We start from the raw sequence: 20577 nt of genomic DNA, 5'->3' as shown, positions 1-20577 counted from the left end.
TGATTTCCACAAATTTGTTCATTATTTGTAATTGTCTGCTGAGTTATTTTCGTCAATAAACTGTACCCTATGAATTATCTATAATTTGAACACTATGATTATTTGCTTTAAGTCATTCCTTGTGCATGACTGTTCACCTGTTTCACATGGTTTTATTTCTGGTTCCTGATTGGGTAGGCTGGCTTTGAGGAATAGGTGCTTTAGATGGATTCCTCGCTTAAGTTCTTAGTGTGGAGAGGACTGAATGTCTCAAAAAGAAAGATGAGGAAGAACAGTTCTCGGAAGGAAAGAGGGAAGGAAGGAAAGAAGAGAGAGAAGGAGAGAAAAATTGTCCTCTCTTATACTTAAAATAATTTTTTCTTGAGATAGATACATAGATCTGAAAACAAAAGTTTCAATTAATGGGTTACTGTGCTCAGTAGTACTTCATAATATTGATATTAAGGCATATTAAAATTACAGTAGGTTTTTGAGGCCTTATCCAGGATGATACCCAATCAATAATACTGGTTATGCCAAGACCAATTAAGAGATTCAAGCAGAGCTATTGTGCTCACATAGCTGTTTCTCCCTGTATCACACAGACACAGAAAATCTCACAGAGAATTAGAAACTAATGGAACTAAACAATGTCTTAAAAATCCTACTTGATTTTAAAAACTAGAGAGAATTTACCCTGAATTGGAAAAAAAGCAGAATTATGGAGTTAAATTATTTAACTGAGGTGACAGACTGGATCAATGGCCATACTGCGGATAGGTCGCAGCCTCCCAGGTTCCTAAGCTGGTGCCATGTCCATAAGCCACCACCATCCCCATTCAGTTCTTTCAAGTTCCTAGAGAAGTTGGGGACCAGGTCTGACCCATTTAATATTTGATGCCTCTGGAAAGGAACTGCTGTTGCATTCTCCAAATCCAGAACATAATGACAATCCACACACTTTTATGTATCTGCCAAGCACATGGGTTGAGTCTGTTAGCGTTTATTTTATGTACCTTCATCATTCACCCACCACTCCTCACAGTCACCAATCAGTTGTACATGTGTGGGGCTCTTTGCAGTGAGTGCATTTGCCAGCATACCTGCAGGAGGAAATTTAACTTCTGATCTAGATTTTACATCTGGCTGGGCTTTATGTGAGCACCTGTGGTAGAGACTTCATCAAGGGTAAATTAATGAATTTTCTGTCAAACCTGGCCAAACTTGTATTTTATTTTATTTTATTTTATTTATTTATTTTTGTCTCAGGAGTTCCATTTTGGGAGCTGTACCACATTTTTTTTTTTTTTTTCTATCTCAGGCAGCATAAGGTAAAGATGATTTCTGGCATTACAAGTTCTCTCTCTTTCCTTGAACCAAGACACACCCTAAGTGAACGAAAACTCAGATAATAATTAAATATGTATGCACACATTCTCTCACACACACAAGCACACACACACACACACACACACACACATACATCTATACCTCACTCCAATAATATCCTAACTGTAGCTGCTCTGGGGCCAGCTTCATGTAGGGTGGGCACATATTTGCACCAGATTTCAAACTAAAAGCATGTCTAATTCTGTGAAGTCACAGGCATATTCATTTCCTGGTTTTAACACGCTCATATGGCATGTAAAGTTTTGAAAGGTTAGGCTGAAAAGATCATAAGCCATGTTGTTAGCATGTGTGAGATTTTGTAGCTTTTTGCAAAGTGCTGAGATCCTCAGATGGCAGGTGCTATATAAATGCCATGTATCATTATTTGTAATATTAGCATTCAATTATGTATTAATCACTTGCATGAATGAAAGGAGATTTTACTGTACGGTTCTGACTTCCCTTCCCATGCTTTTGAATAATCTCTACAGGACATGATTATATTTGCTTGGACCAGGTCTATGATAATGAGTGTAAACACAGAACTCAGTTTTTAATCTGTTTTTGATATTGTGTTTCATTTAAAGCTGGATAGCCCATTGTCATTCAGATGTGTGACTGCTGATGAAAGTCAGCTATGAAATAAATTCAAAGCTGTACCTTAACTCACTGTGCAAGGGTGCATACATCCTCTTAAGACACTTGTAGGGAAGAAGGGGTTAATCCTTAAGCTGGCTAGAAAAGGGACCACAGTTGTCTCTCCATCCTGTAGAAATTAGGCCAGCTGTGGGGAGTTAATTGCTTCCTATACACACCCCTCCATGCACAGCATAAAAGGGGTGTGTTGGGAGGGCTCTGATTTGGCAGGGAGAATGAGATAGGAAGTAAGCTGGGTCCAGTATTTGAGATCAGGTCTGAACAAGGTCCTGCTCTCTGGTGCTTTCCTGATGTGAGTACTACTTAAGTCGGGTAGAAACAAGCCATTCTTACATGAGGGCTGCTGATGAGGAGGGAAATGTCTTGCTTGTGGCCTTTGAAATGGGGCATCCTTCCTGGCTGATTTTCTTCTCAGAGTGATGAGTTTCAAAGCATTGAGATTCTGTCTTCCCTCTTTTTGTTGGTGCATCAATAGATACTATCACTTCAGAGTATCTGTGCATGGTCAGGACAGGAGGGATCCTAAATTAGGGGAATTAAATAGGCAGACAATGAGGGATGCAGAGAATGGGCCTCTTCATGAGGCTGCTTGATGATGTTAGGAAAGTGGTAGTAAAGAATATTCAGTTTCTAAAAAAAAAAAAAAAAGCCTATTCTGGTCTCAATAGTATCAGATAGGGTCCAGGCCTACAACTTTTATTCTGCTTTGATTTTTCTTTTCCTCCCACTTAGTGCTATGGAATAGAACTGGAGCCGAGAACCAGATGCTTTCTGTTTATCCTCATCATAATTTAACATTATCCATGTTAGCTGGACAGTATCCTCTGAATTTCAGGTAAGGGAACTGCTTCTAGGAAAAAGAATAATTTGTGTCAGAGCCCATTTGACATGACCTACCAAGTGCCTGACCTGTTTGGTGCAGGCACCAAGTGATGCGATGCCCTGCATGTAGGGGCTGGCTGCATTTTGTCTGGTGTGACCTGAGTGTCTTCTGTGCTGCAGTGGAGGGTGTGCCTTGCTAATCTACCTCCTCAAAGAACAGAGTTTCTTTTACCTCTTGGGCCCTGACATGCCTGTTCAGGGGGTAGGATTTGGCCCTTCGTGAGCTGATTATCCATTCCCTTGACATAACATAAAGCTCTAGGATTTACAGCTATATAAGAAAGTAATAATCTTGCTGGGATATGTGGGGAGTTACATACAGTATGTAAATCCCATCTTGAGATAGGAATATGTTCCTTTGAGAGTACAGCTGTAAGAGACCTGCATTATGAAACCTGAATACATGTAAAATGGTCTGGTTTCATTACAAACTTGAATCTCACTTTACATCACTTGAAAGTTTTGCTATGGTTCACGATCATTTCAGTGCAAACCTGGGCCAGGTTCAAATAATTTTTATTCCTCTATATCATGCAAACTTCATAGCATCATGAAATTTCAATGCATCATGTAATTTCAACACAAAACCAGATGAAATGTAAGTCTTTTCACTGAGTTTCTTGACATTTTTATTGTTGTGCATGTTTTCTTCTCTCAAAGTGCAATTCGGCAGCAACAAACCTAGTGAAATCTTCAGGAAAGTCTCTATAAAAGCACTGTGATCCAAAACAGCCAAGTTCTGCACAGCTGCACTACAGAGTAATGGGCATGGCTTTAGCTGCTAAGCTTGATGCAGCCACACTCACTGTCAGAAAAGGACTGAAAGAATGCAGCTCCTCTGGTTTCCATTTCTGCCTGAAGGGGAGCATAGCTCAGTGAACCCACAATGAGACTTGGGGGAAAGGAAAACTAAATTACATTTAAAGAAAGAAAAGAAGCCTTCTGCCTTTTTTTTATGATTGAGTGATGCTGATCTCTTCCACATAACATAGATAAGGTTACAATAAGCCTTTCATTACAAGTCTAATATTGAAAGCGACCCCCACCAAACTTTGCCAAGCCAAAAATCAAGCTGTCTGAAATTTCATAGGCAGCAGTTCAGACCAGAACAGAACCTCCCCTCTTGGCATATTTGCTAAGGTGTGTAAAGAGGAAAGGAGGAGCAAAAGTATATACAGGGAAATACTTCCTGTAAAAGAATCAAACTTATGTTACTACGCATGCCACGTTGTGCTGCTATGGCTATCTGAGGGTCTTGAATAGTATTCCAAATTAATTTTCTTTACAAGCAGGCAAATGCTGAGCCTAATAAAATGTGGTATGTATTAGGTTTGTTAAACAGGTCAGACAGAGGAAACAATGTGAGCAGCAGGAGGATTTGCTCTCTGCCCTGGTCTTTGATTAGGGTCAGTTCATAACACAGGTGACTCGTCAAAGCCTAGAATCAGTACTGTGCTTTGATTCTGCAGAATAGGGGTGGGCTTGCATGCTGTTTGAAAAAAACAAACAAAAAACTGTTGCAGAGCTGATTTACACACAAATTACAGGAAGTTACTGCTTAGTTTCAGTTTAGACTCTGTTTACCTTTTGCATTGGAAGCATATCTGCAAGACAAAAATACTTGTTGCCACATCCACAGAAACTTCTTCAACAGGAAGTAGCTAGTGATAGGAGTAAGAAGGTAATATTTCAGAGCAACACCAGCATCAGTGTCTTCAGTAAGAACAATGAAATTTCATTTTTCAGTTTGTCTTGAATGTGCACATGGCAAAGGTGCCAATGAGGAGTCACTGTTGTTACCTGGTATCTTCACTCTGACCAGCACTGGCAGAGGAAGTAGAGCATGACAGTGGGTTATGAAATGGCATGGGGCAAACTTAAATTTATTCCCACCCTCATGGAAGTAATTCTAGGAGATTCATAACCTCAGAAATAGAGGAAAAATTAAAACCATGCCAAGCCATTTTAAATTGGACTTCATGATAAACTGAGATTTGATATTCTGGGATAATTACTAATGAGAACACTTTCCCTTTAATTATTTTGTGGTCACCATTTCAAAGGTGATTAAAGCTATTCTTCACTAGATGTGGTTATAGATTTAATGCAAACCTGGTCTTTCTTGTGGTTTTATCACAGCAATTAAATCTGGCTTTTGCACAGACTTTGTGTGGCATGAGGGATTTCACCAAGCAAAATGATTTTACCCTTCAGGCAATGTTAAATTTAGGAAAAATATAATTAATTATATCAGACAGGTATCTATTATACATCATGCACACATTCTTAGAGACTGGGGGCCCACTTCTACTCAAAACAGAAATGGTTATTCTTTCCAGCTCTGGTCTTGAGCATGGTACCAGGAGTTGCCTGTACAGACATGTCTTAATGTGATCATTTTTATTATCTGTAACAGCCAATCATCTGTTCTCTGAGAAGAAACAATAGAAAATCCTAAGTTTTAAATGCTAGTTCTCTGCTTCTCTCCCATTTTCAGTGTACCTTTCATGGTTCTTCACTTTGATTGTATGCAGCAGTTATGTCTTGGAAATAATGCAATGTTAGTCTATTTTATAGTTACAGGCTATGTAATGTGTTTCTATTTAGCTTTTATCTGTTGATTGTAAGATTACCTGATTGCATTTTATTTCCCAACCCACCTCTCCCCCCCAGACTACTTGATGGGTTTGTTGCTAACTTATCTAATACTGTACAATCCCTCAGCCCACAAAAAGTCTTTTGATTTAATTAGGGTTTCAGGTCTCCTAAAGAAACTGTTTTCAAAATGCAAGTAGGCACTCAAGATGCCCATGTAGGTGATACCGCATGCTACTAGAATGTCTTTCATCAGTGGATCTCAAAGCATTTTAAAAAACATTTGCAAAGCATCAGGGAGAGAAACATATATCCAGTTTACAGATGTGTGAACTGATAAACTGTTTAAGTTGTAGATATGCTATGCTAAACATTCAGCTACTATACATTTGATTATTTCAAGCACCATCTTTTTAATATACTTGGGTGAGATGGCTATTCTTATTGTTGGTGGTGTTCCTCCCTAATCCTCAGGATAGGTCTCCTGTAAGGAATAGAGCTGGATTTAAAATGCTGCATTTACATGCAAGCATAAAATGAAAATGAGGTGATAGAGGTGACTTTTCTTGTTTGCTTTCCTCTGATGCTTCATAGCAGTTTATTCATCTATCAGTTTAAAATAAAAATAAAAAATGCAAAGGTGGTCCTAAGGAAAAACTGGTAGTAGAGAACTAGTTTTACGGTTGAATTACTGAACTAGAATGCTATTTGGGAAAATAAGCGGTGAAATCTTACAGAGCTCTTACCAGATTTCATCTGTATCTTCTTTTACTGTTTCTTTTTAAATTCAAAAGCCTTAGTTCTTGAAAAAGTCTTGGAAGTATTACAGCATGCAGAACAGTGACATTGTAAAATATAGGGTACTAATCACAGAGTAGCTGTGCAACATACAGCTTTTTCTATCTGTCATATTTAATAACTAGACTATCATATCATTTGATTCTCATGTGCCAGAACTGGAGTCCTACCTCTCAACAGTTTGGAACCATGACAAAAATAATATCACTCAGCCAATCTCATGACTCAGGTGACCTTGGCCTTTGATCCAGTCAGATCCTATCAGATCTTCAGAGGGTCAAGGTACACCTGTTTTCAGTATTTTAGCATTTTAGCCTTAAGCATTAAAGGGCTACAGGGGACATGGGATACTCAGAGGAAAAGGAACTATGCTGCTGTGTGTGTGTGCACGTGTGCCAGGGGAGGGAAGTAAGTTTAATAATGCTGCTTGTTATTTAAAACCAAGTTTAGTACAAAGCAGAACAAGGTGTTTTTTTTATGGTTAGCATACACATTTGAAAGTGTTCTTAATAAAAAAATATTGTATTAAAAATGTTCTTACAGCATGCGTGGAAAAAGAGAAAACTTGGCAGGACAGGTATTGTATACGTGAAATGCATTAGCGTTTAGCAGTAGACAAACATGCTTTGCTGTGTGGGAAACAGCATGATCAAGTGCACATCTGCCATATTAAAGGATTACAAGAAATGGGAAGAAAATACTTCTGAATGTAAAAATATTCTGTTTTTTAAAGAGGCGTCTCTTGAAGCAACCATATTATGAGATATAATACTCCCAAATCTCTTCTTGATTTAGCACTATAGAGACTATTAATGCTTATGAGTGCTTAATTTCTCTTTCTGAAGCATGTAAGAAAGCCATATGCTAGAATGTAGGAGGTTTGCAGCATGTCCATTTAGTCAGGAATAATATACAGCCAGAAGCACTGAAAATGACTATTTGGTTCATAAAAATATGCCAAGCATTTTATTCCCAGCTATGAAGTATGGAATAAACTTTTGATGATCAATGCTGACTTATATTGGAAAGTTGTGCTGTTTATACACCAGGCTAATGTGTATGCATTTTAAGCTATAGAATTATTATCAGGCAGTTCATTGTTTGCAAATGGGAAGCTTAGAAGGCTGTGAAGATAATTTCTCATGACAATTATTATGTACAGTAGGTGTAGAAATTGTTTGCCTGTGACCCTCAGTAATTGTTAGTGAGGCATGCCTGCATATCTATGAGGGAGAAAACAAGTATTCTTCATTTACAGAAATAGGATATTTTACTGAAATATATACATGGAAGAGTTCACAGTGTACTGGCCCAACCACACCAGAGGATGGGACCCCAAAAAAACAGAGCAGATGATTTTGGATGCATGTTACAGCAAGCGGCGAGTGTGCCATTATAGGTAAGAATCAGTGCACTGTGTATGTAAGATCATAGAATCATTAGGATTAGAACAGACCTCCAAGATCATTTGGTCCAACCATCACCCTACCAACAATATCACCCACTAAACCATGTCCCTAAGAACCACGTCCAACTTTTCTTTAAACACCCCCAGGGACAGTGGCTCCACCGCCTCCCTGAGTAACCTGTTCCAATGCCTGACTGCTCTTTCTGAGAAGAAATGTCTCCTAATTTCTAACCTGAACCTCCCCTGGCACAACTTGAGGCCATTCCCTCTAGTCCTATCACTAGTTACCTGTGAGAAGAGGCTGACACCCAGCTCCCCACCACCTCCTGTCAGGTAGCTGTAGAGGGCAATAAGGTCTCCCCTGAGCCTCTTCTTCTCCAGACTAAACCCCAGTTCCCCCAGCCGCTCCTCATAGGACTTGTGTTCCAGGCCCTTCACCAGCTTCGTAGCCCTCCTCTGGACATGTTCCAGGACCTCGATGTCCTTCTTGTACTGGGGGGCCCAAAGCTGAACACAGTACTCGAGGTGTGGCCTCACCAGAGCTGAACACAAGGTGAGCAGAGTACAAGATGGAGCCTGAAGTATTGTGGGGAGCTTCTAATCTACACTAGTGTTGTGGGTTCCAAATAAAAACATCTTAATTTCACAGACAGTTGTCAATAACATGGAAAATGGCATAAAGGATTTCCATCAGTTGCACTGGAGCAACTTCCACCTGGGGCCCTTTTTTAAAAATCCCATCATATAGCAGCACTCACTAATTTCACATAACTCATGGGATGCTTCTGCTTGCAGAGGGACTTCTTGGGTGAGCCAGGGTTATGGAATTAAACCTTTAATATTGCTCTAACAAAGCAGGAATGAGAGAAGAGCAGCTTGTTGTAAAGAGGAGGAAAAAGGGAAAAATTACTTGCTCCTGTCTTGCTGCAGCTTTCCTTCCAGTGCTGTCACTTGTTTTTTCTTTAGTTTTCCCACTTTTAAGGTGGAGGGAAATGATCAAGTTCACCCTGCATATATGTACTGAGGGTAATGCTGAACTTGACTGAACACTGCCTACGTCACTGAGCTGTTAAGGAGGTAAATATGTTTGTATTTGTGAAGTGCTATAATATGAATTATCACGTTAAAAATGATACTTTAATTAGCCAAAACAGAATGAGCTTTATTCCCTGAGGAGTCTGCAGTTTTCTATCCCCTTTCCTTTACACACTGATGAAATACAATGGTTTATAAAGACTTGGAGAGTTGGGTTATTTGGATTTGTAAATAGATAGGGTGGAACAGAACAACACAATGTAATGTGGCAGTGACTTTTATCCCAGTTTGCATGCTGTTCTTTTTACATCCACTATAGACAATTAAAAGGAGATGCATTCATATAAACTGAGTCTGTAACATCACCTTTGCCGCCTTTGCTGTGCCACAAATGAGAATGAGTCAGGTGAACTGAAGTAGTATTAGTATTTCAGAAATAACAGTAGTTATTTCTGTTTTCCTGATCCATTTTAATTACAGAACATACAGTAGCAATCAAACATTTATCTGCCAAAGGCTGTTTGGCTCCTGACTAAATAACATGGGTTCCTTCCATTTCCTGTCCAGCCCCAAACACCAGCTCTTCTCTCCCTACTGCTTTCATTTGGCCCCAGGCACTGTTTCCCAGTTCTTTGCAGCTCTTAGAAGCCTCCACCTTTTTCTAAAACCAAACAATTTATACCTTAAGGGGCAGGGCAAATAAGCCACCAAATTCCTGTGGTTGCTTCACTTGTCCTTCCTGGTGATCTTGGATGTGCTGTAACTTTTCTGTGCATGGCACAGGAAGTGCAGTCAAGCAAAGCAATGCTCCTTTCTACAGTGCATCGTGAGCAACCCCAGACCTGGGCAGCAGATTCCTTCCACAGAAGACTTTCAGATTCTGCCTCAGCCAATTGCTAGGTATCCAAGAACATAGTGTAAGGTGAAATGAATTTGGTGGGATAAAAAAGCTGTGTTCCTTCCAAGAGTGTGCACTGTCTGCACAGAAAATCTTTTATTAATTTCTTACATTGTTTCAATCAGGGAACAGATGCATTTTGACATGTAGGAACAAGTTCTCTGTGCAGGTGGAATAGAAATAATTATGGTCTGAATTGGTTCTTGGACTTTGTAGGCGATCTGTATTGGTTGCAAAGTCAAAAGTAAATCTTGTAAACATTCTTAGCTTTAATCTTGAAAGTGCCATTTCCTTGATAGGACTGTCATATGGTTAACATTAAATTTGTGAACAAGGCTGGGGACTTGCATTTCAAACATTTCCCCATTAAGGGTAGAATCATTAAGCTATAGTTCTGCAAGTAATAGATGCTTGGATTTCATTGCTGTAAGCAGCACAGAATTCAATATAAACTTGAATAGGTGTGTGACTGTCTAGTAGTTAGAACACTGGTATAGGAACTGGAAAACTTGGTTTGGCCTGGTCCAAGATTGCTACTGCCTTCCTGTGTAGCTTTCATTCATGAATTTGTTTACTTTACTACAGCTTCTCTGTTGTAAAGTGAGTATATAATCAATATAAATAACCCAATCTATATGTAGGACTAGTTGCCCTGCAGTCCCAGTGCATCCTTTTCAGCATGGTAAGTTGGCCTTAGCAGGACTGTATGCTGTTATTGTGCTTCTGGCACTACTCCTCTTTTACAAGTTCTGTAGGATAGATCTGATGCTTCTACAGCTGATGTGATGGCCTTGGTGCAAGTAGACACTCCTGCCTTGCCAGCTTTCCTGACAGATTATAAACTTCATCTTCAGGCTATATGAATATTCAACAATCCCAACTTTTTTATTTTTCTGGTCAGATTCTCACTTTCCTAAGTTATGAGTAGGTTTACTCATAACCCCTGTGTATTTAAGAAGCTTAGAGAGAAAAAGGCAAACACAAATAACTTTAAAATGGTATTTGAAAGCTTTTTCACTGTTTTACCATCTCAGGATATCTGGAGGGAGGGGAGAACACATCAGTTTCTTTTGATACAACCTGCAGATTGCTTAAACCATTCAGGAGCATGAGAATGGTTTACCCCCAAAGCTTGCTTTATCTCAGGTCACGAAGTACAAAGTAGTTTTCTACATATGTAGGATTTGGGTTTGAGAATGGGGCAATAGATCATCTTCAAGCATATACAGGAACAAAATGGACGAACTGTCCAGCTTGGAGAAAACCTCATGACTTTCGGAAGACAAACATCTAAGTCAGTGACAAAGAAAACACACGTGTTTAACTCTCTTCACTCTGGAAATGATATCCAGACTTCAGCATCCTATTCCTTAGACTACCTAGCAGACTGGTTCATATGTTACTGCCAAAGAATATTTAGTGGGTCACAATGATAAGCAGCATGCTTGTATCTGGTGTATCTGGCAGTCGTGCTGCTGCACTATTCTCAGATCTGTACATAATCTTGTATATATCATGGATGATACTGATAGAGAAACTTATTAAGGCCAAGTCTGGCTGTGCATATATATTTGAGACTTACTGAAGTAAAATGGGATCTTTGAGTTGAGATCAATAGTAGGATTGGGCCTTAAGAAAAGAGCTGAAAAGCCCTATTGATATACTACATTAAGAATGAAAAAAAAACAAAAGACAACAAACAAATCAACCAAACAAACAAAAAAACCACCCTGATTCTGAATGATGCTCAGTATTCTAGGGGAAAAAAAAAAAAAACAACATAATTGTCTTATATGTTCAGATTAAGTATTTTCTCTGATAGTCTAAGCATGTACCTAAGGCTTCTAAATTTATTTCCTAGCCTCACTAGCCAAGTGACCTTTCTAAAGTTATTTATATTGTCTTTATATTTGTATTCAATTACTCAGCATAAATCAGAATGAGAATTCAAGGCCCCCTTCTGCTTTACCTTTATCAGTATGCAACGAGCCTGATCCAAAGTCTGCTGAAGGCAGCAGATGGGGCCCCATTGACATTAGCTGACTTTGACTCAGAGCATCATATATACCACACCAAATTCTGATCCCCTGTATAATGCATCCTAGTTCAGCTAAGTCACAAGTCATAACAGTTTGCTATCATACCTGAAAAAAAATGTTTTGGAGGTCTCTTCACATCCTTACTTATGTACATAAAAGGCTGCTCCATGTATTCAACAAAAAGAAAAATAAAAGTTCTGCTAGCAGCATACTTAATGGAGCCTGGTTCCCTACAGATGTATGTAGTGTGCCAAAGTGCTGCCTGATTTAACCACTGCAAAATCTTCTGTGATATCCTTTGGGCCTCCTACAACACCTCTTGCAGCAGTATCTTTAGCTCCCTCTCGTAAGATTCCTGTCACTTTGGTTTCCTACTGATCTTTTTCTTGACCTGTTAGATGACCAGGGGACAACAATATCTGGTGAAAAGCTACATGAGGAATTCTCTCTATGGAGAACTAGTATGGTCTCTATTCAGGTGCTGATTTTCGAAAACGCTTATGAAACTGAATTAACATTTGGACTCCTATCTGGAACTAGGATGTAACAAGTATGTCAGACTAGGTAGAAATTCATCACTGAAGGCTCAAAGTCACTGGGTGATGGAGGCAAAGAAACTGGTCAGTAGACAGTCATTATGAGGAGAAGAAATGTGTGGTTACATAAGACTGGTTTCTTCTAAATATTTTATTTTTCTGTGCCAATGGTGGGCCTGGTAATTGTTGACCTTTTCATAGAGGAATGAATACAAAAGAATTTTTTTTCTGTCCATTGTTAATCCCTGTCAAGGTATGGGAAACAACTATGTTCTACTATGCATTCCTGCATCAGGAAAGGTAGCTTAGAATCACTGTCTGTTATCCTTTTCCTTCAGTGAAAAGCCCTCAGAAAGTTAGATATGGTGTGCTGTCTTTTTGGTACTCTTTTGGCAGATATGGACAGGAGGATTTTTTTTCTATACCAGGATAACTTGTCCAAATCTGTAATTTAATATAATCTGTCATCAATATCTGTCATTGGTTCTCCATGTAAAGCCCCCATGTTTTAATATGGACAAAATGTACTATGGATTTTCACATGATTAATGGCAGCCATTGGGATTTAAGGAGACTGGTTCCAGTCAGGAGTTCACAGTTGAATTTTGTGATTCTGATTCTTATAGGTCCAATGGATCCAGTAGGGAAAACCAGTTCACAACATTTCTTTGTGATTCTCAAAGCTTTAACGCAATATATATTTTTGCCCTGCAGTATATGAAGTCTGATGAATACAGCGTAGAATGCTCAGTTTGTTCAACTACGCTCTTGTACCATTTAATGTATTCCTGGCGTTTTTTTCTGGGTACACAACCTAAGGAGAAAATGTCATCAGCCATGCTAAAACCATTGAAATATCTGGGAAAGAAATTGTCCTCGAGTCTCAACAAATCATCTTTTTACAGCATTGCATGTTAAGAATTCATTTAAGAAACGATCCCCAAGAGGCCACATGTGAACACTGTGCCATCCTAATCTATCTTTTCCTGCCTATTAGGTTGGTAATGGGGATTCCTTTGCACAGTCATTATGCATTGTTGTCAGTCTTGAGCCAGTTTTATGACCTGTATCCAAAATGTACCCTCATTCTCATTAAATGTTTAAAATGATCCATTAATCTCTTGCTTTGTTTCTCTATTTTTTTTCTGCCTTCTTGTAGAACTTTACTATACTGGTATTTTTTAGATGGCAGGGAACCAACATAACTAGAACTATAATGCATTCATAGTTCACCAATCAGAGCTTTTACTTATTTCTATTTTGACACACCGGAGGGAAGGGATGCCATCCAGAGGGACATGGACAGGATTGAGAGGTAGGCCTGTGCAAACCTCATGAGGTTCAACAATGCCAAATGCAAGGCCCTGCATCTGGGCCAGGGAAATCCCAAGCACAAATACAGGCTGGGGGGAGAATGGATCAAAAGCAGCCCTGAGGAGAAGCACCTGGGAGTGTTGGTTGACGAGAAGCTAGACATGAGCTGGCAATGTGTGTTTGCAACCCAGAAAGCCATCCATATTCTTCACTGCATCAAAAGCAGCGTGGCCAGCAGGCTCAGGGAGGTGATTCTCCCCCTCTGCTTGCTCTTATGAGACCCCACCTAGAGTACTCCGTTCAGCTATGGGCCACCAGCAGAAGAAGGACATGGGCATATTAAAATGAGCACAGGCAAGGGCCACAAGGATGATCAAAGGGCTGCAGCGTCTCTCTTATGAAGACAGGCCGAGGGAGTTGGGGTTTATGGAGAAGAGAAGGCTCCGGGGAGGCCTTATAGTGGCCTTTCAGTGCCTAAAGGGGACTACAGAAGAGCTGGGGAGGGACTGTTTGTCAGGGAGTGGAGTGATAGGATGAGGAATAGTGGTTTTAAACAAAACAAAAAACACTAACCAACAAAAAGGGTAGGTTTAGACTAGATATTAGGAAGAAATTATTTACTGTGAGGGTGGTGAGGCGCTGCAATAGGTTGCCCGGACAAGTTGTGGGTGCCCCTGGAAGTGTTTAAGGCCAGGCTGGATGGGGCTTTGAGCAACCTGATCTGGTGGGAGGTGTCTCTGCCCATGGCAGAAGGTTTAGAATTAGATGACCTTTAAGGTCCTTTCCAACCCAAGCTATTCTATGATTCTGTTGTGAGTACCAATTTTCAACAAGCAAATCTAGCACAGTTTAACATCCAAATGATTGTGCTGAATCCCAGCGGTAGCACTCATAGACTGCAATAAACGTTTCCTGGGTACTACTGGCAGTGTGTGCACTCAGGCAGTTTGGTTATCGTTATTATCTGTTAGGATATGCTGTCAGTGTCCACAGAAATAGTTTGCATCTTTTCTTGAATGTGGAGAAGATATGGTCACCTTTAAGAGTTGCAAGAGAGATTGTTTCATTTTAAGTTTATAGTCTAGTTTGGCCACTGAAGGTTTTAAGACAAAATTTTCCTCTTGTCCAACTTTTAAAGCTCTTCTGATCAGAAAATGAAAGTCAGTTGGTCATGATTTAAAAGCAAACAAACCAAAACTTATAATGCATATTACATTGAAGGTAGGATGCAGTAATAATATAAAAATCATAGAAATATACTAAGGGCCCAATGACTGTCTGTTGTAAGTTAGGAGAAATCTTCATTTTAGTGAGCATGTTAATAAACAGACTATTCTATTCAAGGCAGCACAATCACTATAAAAATACAGAAGGAAAAAAGTTCCAATAAAATAATTTCTAATACTAGTTCATATTCCCTGTCCTGGAACTGTACTAACCTGGGTAAAGGAAGATAGACTCAACCCTTGTCTTTTCCTGACTGATTGCTAGCCATAAACTGCTGGTATTGGAATTAGAAACTGTCTGCACACTCTGCTCTCTATTTGGCTGACAAAGTACTAACAGAGCAAATTGTAGGTTATTTTACTTTTCAACACAGGCTGTTGCCCCCTAAGTTTGCTGATATGGTAGCTCTGGTCTGCACCATCTCTATTAGTTTTTGTTTTTTTTTTTTTTTTTTCTTCCCCAAATAAATAGAGTGCAAGTGGATGGGTAGACTCTTTGCAACACTTGCGTCAGCTGTGTACTGATAGTTCTGCACTTACCTGCATTGTGTGATCATTAGTTTGATCACTACCTAATGTCTGATCATTCTTCCTGCAGAGTTTGCCGTTTTATTAAACTGCTTCTCTAGTATTGTGAGTCTCTGAAGCTGGGTTATCTTCTCTTGAGGAAAGGAAAAAAGATCAGGAAAAAAGATATACCTATTGTAGCAGAAGGTGTACTCTCCTTGGTAAATTTATGTCCGTGTATACATACCAAATTAATAATCATAATTGTAATCATATTGGTAATCATAATTAATCCTAACTGGTAATCATAGTTAATCCTAATCTCAAGGGATCAGACAAGAAGTGTGGATAGTTGGCCCACTCTCTCTGTTTCTGCTTTCCACCAATGTTTGGAAATACACCAAATTTCCTGAAAAACAAAACAAACAAACAAACAAAAAGAAACAAACCCACAACTAAAAACGTATGATGCAGTACATGCTTCCAGGTACCGGCTGTCTCCTAATAGCATCACCCGTGGACTGATGCCATGTGACCTTGTTACTCATCTACAACTTATTTCTGTCTCTCTGTTTGTCTCAGGTATTTTTAATATGTCCATCACCAGGGTTTCTCATAATCCGTAGTACTTACCTTTAACTGTTTAGCAAGCCTAACTTTTAACATTCCTGTGTTTTGATCAAATCTTCCTTGCTTTAAGGTCTCTGTTAAAGCCAGTGGAAGCATTCCTGTACATTTTAAAGGATACCAGATCATTCTGCAGTAACTTTACTGTCAGTTTTAGTTATTTTAGATCATATTTAAGAGCTATCAAGAGTAAAATTGTCTAATGTGATGTCATGGCAGTGGATGATATCCAAACTTTTTTGAAAGCAAGGACTTTATTATGGACAAAGCGCTGCTTATTTTAGTTTTTCTTTACTTGGTTTATCACTGATGGCCAAGATGATTTGCAATCAATATTGCAAATTCTCTTCATTCAGTATTTGCTAGCGTTACTGTTCATCTTCAAGTCTTTAACAGAATTTTTTGAATATTTTAAATGTGTGGGATTACTGATGGCATGGTTTCCATACACAGATTGGAAGTATTATATTCGTACAGAACCTAGCCTGTTTGAGAACCTAGCATGGCTAGGACTTTAGGTGCTATTGCATTAATAATAACACACACTCCCATCTTTGTTGTTAATGAAAGCCATGTAACTATGTTATGAAATGGACCTGTATTACGACACTGTTACAATGACAATGGTCCCTATGTTTTTAAAACAACAACAAAAAAAGACCTAATTTAAAATTACAATTTAATAAAATGAAATCCATTAATATCCATTTTAATTTACAAATACAGAAGGTCCACTTTTGCCTCGACAACTTTAAGAAATTGGATCTTGTTAGATTTGAGGAGCAGATGGGAAGAGCTGGCATTTAGCATACTTATAATTTTATTTATTTATTTTTTTTACAAACAATGCTAGATATGTGTACCATGACATTCCTGAGAACACTGATGTGCCACTCACTGTCAGAGGCCCCATTCTTGTGGCTACCTGAGAGAGATGTGATGAGAAATTTTGCACTTCACTGGACTACTCTAATCTCTGTGACAAATTAGTGGTGGCATTACTATGCCCCAAAGTTCCAAATTTATAAGACTGTCTTATAGTCAACAAGATACTTGGTTTTAGATTTGGTTTTAGACTTGGTTTTAGACTTCAGACTGCATTTAGACCTCATCTTCAGAGTTTTCTCAGAAACAATGAAGGCTAGAATTGCTATTAAACAAACAAAGCCCATTTAAATAAAGATTAGTGGGATTTGTAAATTGGAATCCTCTTGAATTTTTCATCTACATCTGAAAAGAAAGCACTGATATCATAATAATTTGAATAATATCAGGGCAGCCAGTAGCGATGAGTTCAGTATTAATAATGGACTGTGAAAAATCACTTTACCTCAGTAGATCCATAGTCACATCTTTCATGATCCTGAAAAAGCTCTTACAAATAGCTAAATAGCTGTCCCAAATCCTCTTGATTAAAAACAAACAAACAAACAAACAAAAACTTGCTGGAGCCAAGATTTCTAGCTTTATCTTTAATACTTGTTTCTCCGTGGTGTTTTTGGTAATGGTACAAGAGCAAAGTCACCTGGTAAGGTAGCTGTGTTGCTGACAGAGGAAGCAGAACTGGTGCTGCTTTCTGATGTGCATGCTCTACACAGTCATGTTCCCCAGTTCCTGGCCTTGCAGTCCTTGCTGCCACCATAATAAGTTCCCTGCAGGTGCAGTGGCGGAGCCGAGCCCTGGATCCTGGGACGTACCGCTAATGGAGTTCATAAAGTCACAGCACAATGCCAAAAAGTAGTGGTGCCTACTGCCAGGGATGCTTGGCTGGTACTGTGGATCTATCTGCCTGAGTGATTAGATGATATGTACCAGATGCAAAATAGCCTCTTTTTTTTTTTTTTTTTTTTTTTTTGAGCAGAACACTCACGATGGATTGTCTTTCTTTTCTTCCCTTCTGTATTTCATAAGCTAGCATGCTCATGTATGACAGACTATTACATTTGATGAAAATGATTACTCTTTCATCAACTAGTCCTGCTTTTACAGTCCTGCTGATGAACCCATAGAGATGTAGACTGTGTTAATTTGCACAGTTAGCTCTGGGAGTGTACTTAATGGGACTGTCCATAACCATGGTTTGTGTGTTCCTTCTGCACAGCTGCACTCCATCTTTTCATCTCTGCCTGCTTTCTAATGTTTCCAGTGGATTGGTTGGAAATAACAGGTATATATTTTACACCTTAGTTTACAGTTAAATCTCTAGTCACTAAAATAAATATTTTCTGTCTAATGAGCTACTGCCCTGAGAAGCCCTGAAATATTTAGCCAAGATGTCTAGACCAAAGTCTATTCTAGCCCATCAGTCTGTTATTGTCTGCCAAAGGTTTAGTTTCATCCTATAAAATAAATTTTAATCCTGTTTTCTATCTGCCATCTTTCATGTTTATGATACAATAAGAACAAATTATGTACTCTTCCAGTTGACTGGAATATCAAGACTTTCTGCACTGTCATGGCTTTAGTTTTCTTAGAAATATATTCTAATTTGAATGCAAAAGAGTTGTAGAGAATTAAAATTTACCCGGTTTGATTTTTGGTCTGATGCTTGGTCCATGTATGATTGCTATACATTAAACATTTAGTATTGCAGTAAAAGTTAGATATTCTCTGGTAATGAACCAAGTGCTTATATAGATTGATAAATGTTATTATATCTTTCTGTGCCTGGAAAACTCGTAAGATTCATGAAATAAGAAAATTCCATAACTATATTTAAAAATATATATTTATGTTCTAACTGAATACTTGTTAGCCTTCACCACCACCAATTCAGAAGCTAGGGTGAGTAAATTGGGTTACTGTTTTTGCCATCAATATCTAGCAGGTTTCTAAATACTTCTCTACAATGATATTCCCCAATATGGCTACTCCATATGTTCCTTAGGTGCTGATGTAGGAGATGAGATATTTACTATACTATTATAAAAGCTGCATGCAATGAACATTCATTGATGTGTTTGTTTAGAATACTTCCAACGTTGATCTTTATCAGTACGTAAGTTAACAAAAAAATCATGAGTGATTCCTTTCTTGGAAGAAGGTATTGCTCCCTTGACTATATTATTTGCTTTTCACTTCCATTTTAGTTACACACTGCAGGGGAAACAAAACAGAATGCGAAGTTGAATCAACATAATGGCAAGCATTTAAATGGAAAAAAAGAAAAAAAAAGTAAAAACCAGTGATCACTATCTTTTGCTGCTAGACTGGAATCTCTCTCCTTTCCTAAATTTTGATAGAATATTTTATAGATGTAATAATAAAGAGTTAAGAAATTAAAAGTTGTTGTATAATAACATGAATCAATCTGATTTTCCTATATATAGAGAGATAATAAATAATAGATTTTCTGAATCTTCTGAGTAGGTCTTTCCCTGACATTTGCAAAAAGAAATAGAATTTTTCCGAAAACCCTTAATTTCAGATGTAAAGTGGCTTGGCTGCATTCATAAACAGAGCCATGAATTCTTTTCCATCTGAACTTATGTTCTTTGATTTTCACTGAATGACTGACCATTTCAGCACGCTCTCCTGATCGTATATAATTCAGTCCTTGACCATGACAAACCAATCATTCACAACTGACCCTTGAAATTAATTAATGCCAATCACTGCTATCAGTCAAGAGACATTCTAAGGGATTTCAAAAGAAGAGATTGATGTTACGTAGTACTAAAGGTAGATGTAGAAATGCAGTCAGTCAGTGAATTTCAGAACTTAAATTACATTTATAGATTGCTAACATCCTTTCTAGTACATGTAGTTATAAGATGGTAGTCGTCAATGTATACTGAAGCTGGAACAAGTGCTCAGTGTGAAAATGCTAATTTTCAGATACTTATATCTTGAAAACCATAGGTGGTCTTGGCATGGAAAATAACATGCTACCTCCAAATTTGAATCTCTAAAGCATAGCAGGAGGCAGATCTAACCAACACTGTGACCATATGTGTTTGGGATTTCATACACAATAATTAATTTCCATTCTGTAAAAATGAATAATTTAATATAACATCCCACATCAAGAGATACAAACACCAACTGATACTTTTTAAAAAAAAGCCATTGAATGAACTTTTTTTCTAATCAAAAGCAACTTTAAGTGTTATGAATAAATATAAAATAAAAACTATTTAACTGCTTTTATTTCTCAACATAAGCATCCTATGAAGACTGTCTCTTGGCAATTGAAAGATGTTTAATTGAATAAAGGACTTAGAAGAAATATGTAATGTGCAAATTGATGCTCTCTGTATGTACCTAACATCTATGTTCTGATCTAAATGTGCTTCTAGTTATGAACGTGTTCCCTCTTTCCTATTTAATTTGCTGCTGTAGATGAACCATCATCAAAATACTCAACATTTTTACTTAAACTCAACAAACTTGACACACCTGCAGGCTGTCTCTTCACTGAACCAGTGATAACCAATAGGATTTAATGTCATTCTTTGACACAGGTCATCTCAATAAAAGTCTTTATAGAAATTAAAATTCTGGTGCCGGATAATCAACAACATCAGTGCTGTCGTGTTATCTGGGGGGCTACTTTCCTAATGAAATGAGAGGTAAAGCATTTTAGTGTCACTCTGTATGTCTGCTGAGAGCATATTTGCACCAAACTGTCCAACACGTGGTACTTGTATAAAAACATGTTGTGCCAAATCTTCTCGCAAGTGATACT

At 38.3% G+C, this 20577-nt stretch overlaps 1 long non-coding RNA gene across 2 annotated transcripts; it reads left to right on the top strand.

The window, feature by feature from the left end:
• The first annotated feature begins 599 nt into the window (after positions 1-599).
• Positions 600-19608, top strand: LOC308195502. 2 transcript variants are annotated; one of them, XR_013951555.1, is made up of 5 exons: positions 600-2317; positions 2758-2860; positions 7559-7699; positions 17992-18057; positions 18980-19608. It is a non-coding gene; the product is annotated as an uncharacterized lncRNA (long non-coding RNA). The 2 variants fall into 2 exon arrangements; XR_013951556.1 differs by lacking the exons at positions 7559-7699; positions 17992-18057; positions 18980-19608 and adding an exon at positions 3568-4426 and having other exon boundaries at positions 604-2317.
• The last annotated feature ends 969 nt before the right edge of the window (positions 19609-20577 follow it).

Source organism: Anser brachyrhynchus (assembly GCF_964034855.1).
Source record: "Anser brachyrhynchus genome assembly, chromosome: 5".
Taxonomy (NCBI): domain Eukaryota; kingdom Metazoa; phylum Chordata; class Aves; order Anseriformes; family Anatidae; genus Anser; species Anser brachyrhynchus.
This window is presented reverse-complemented; position numbering and strand designations above follow the sequence as displayed.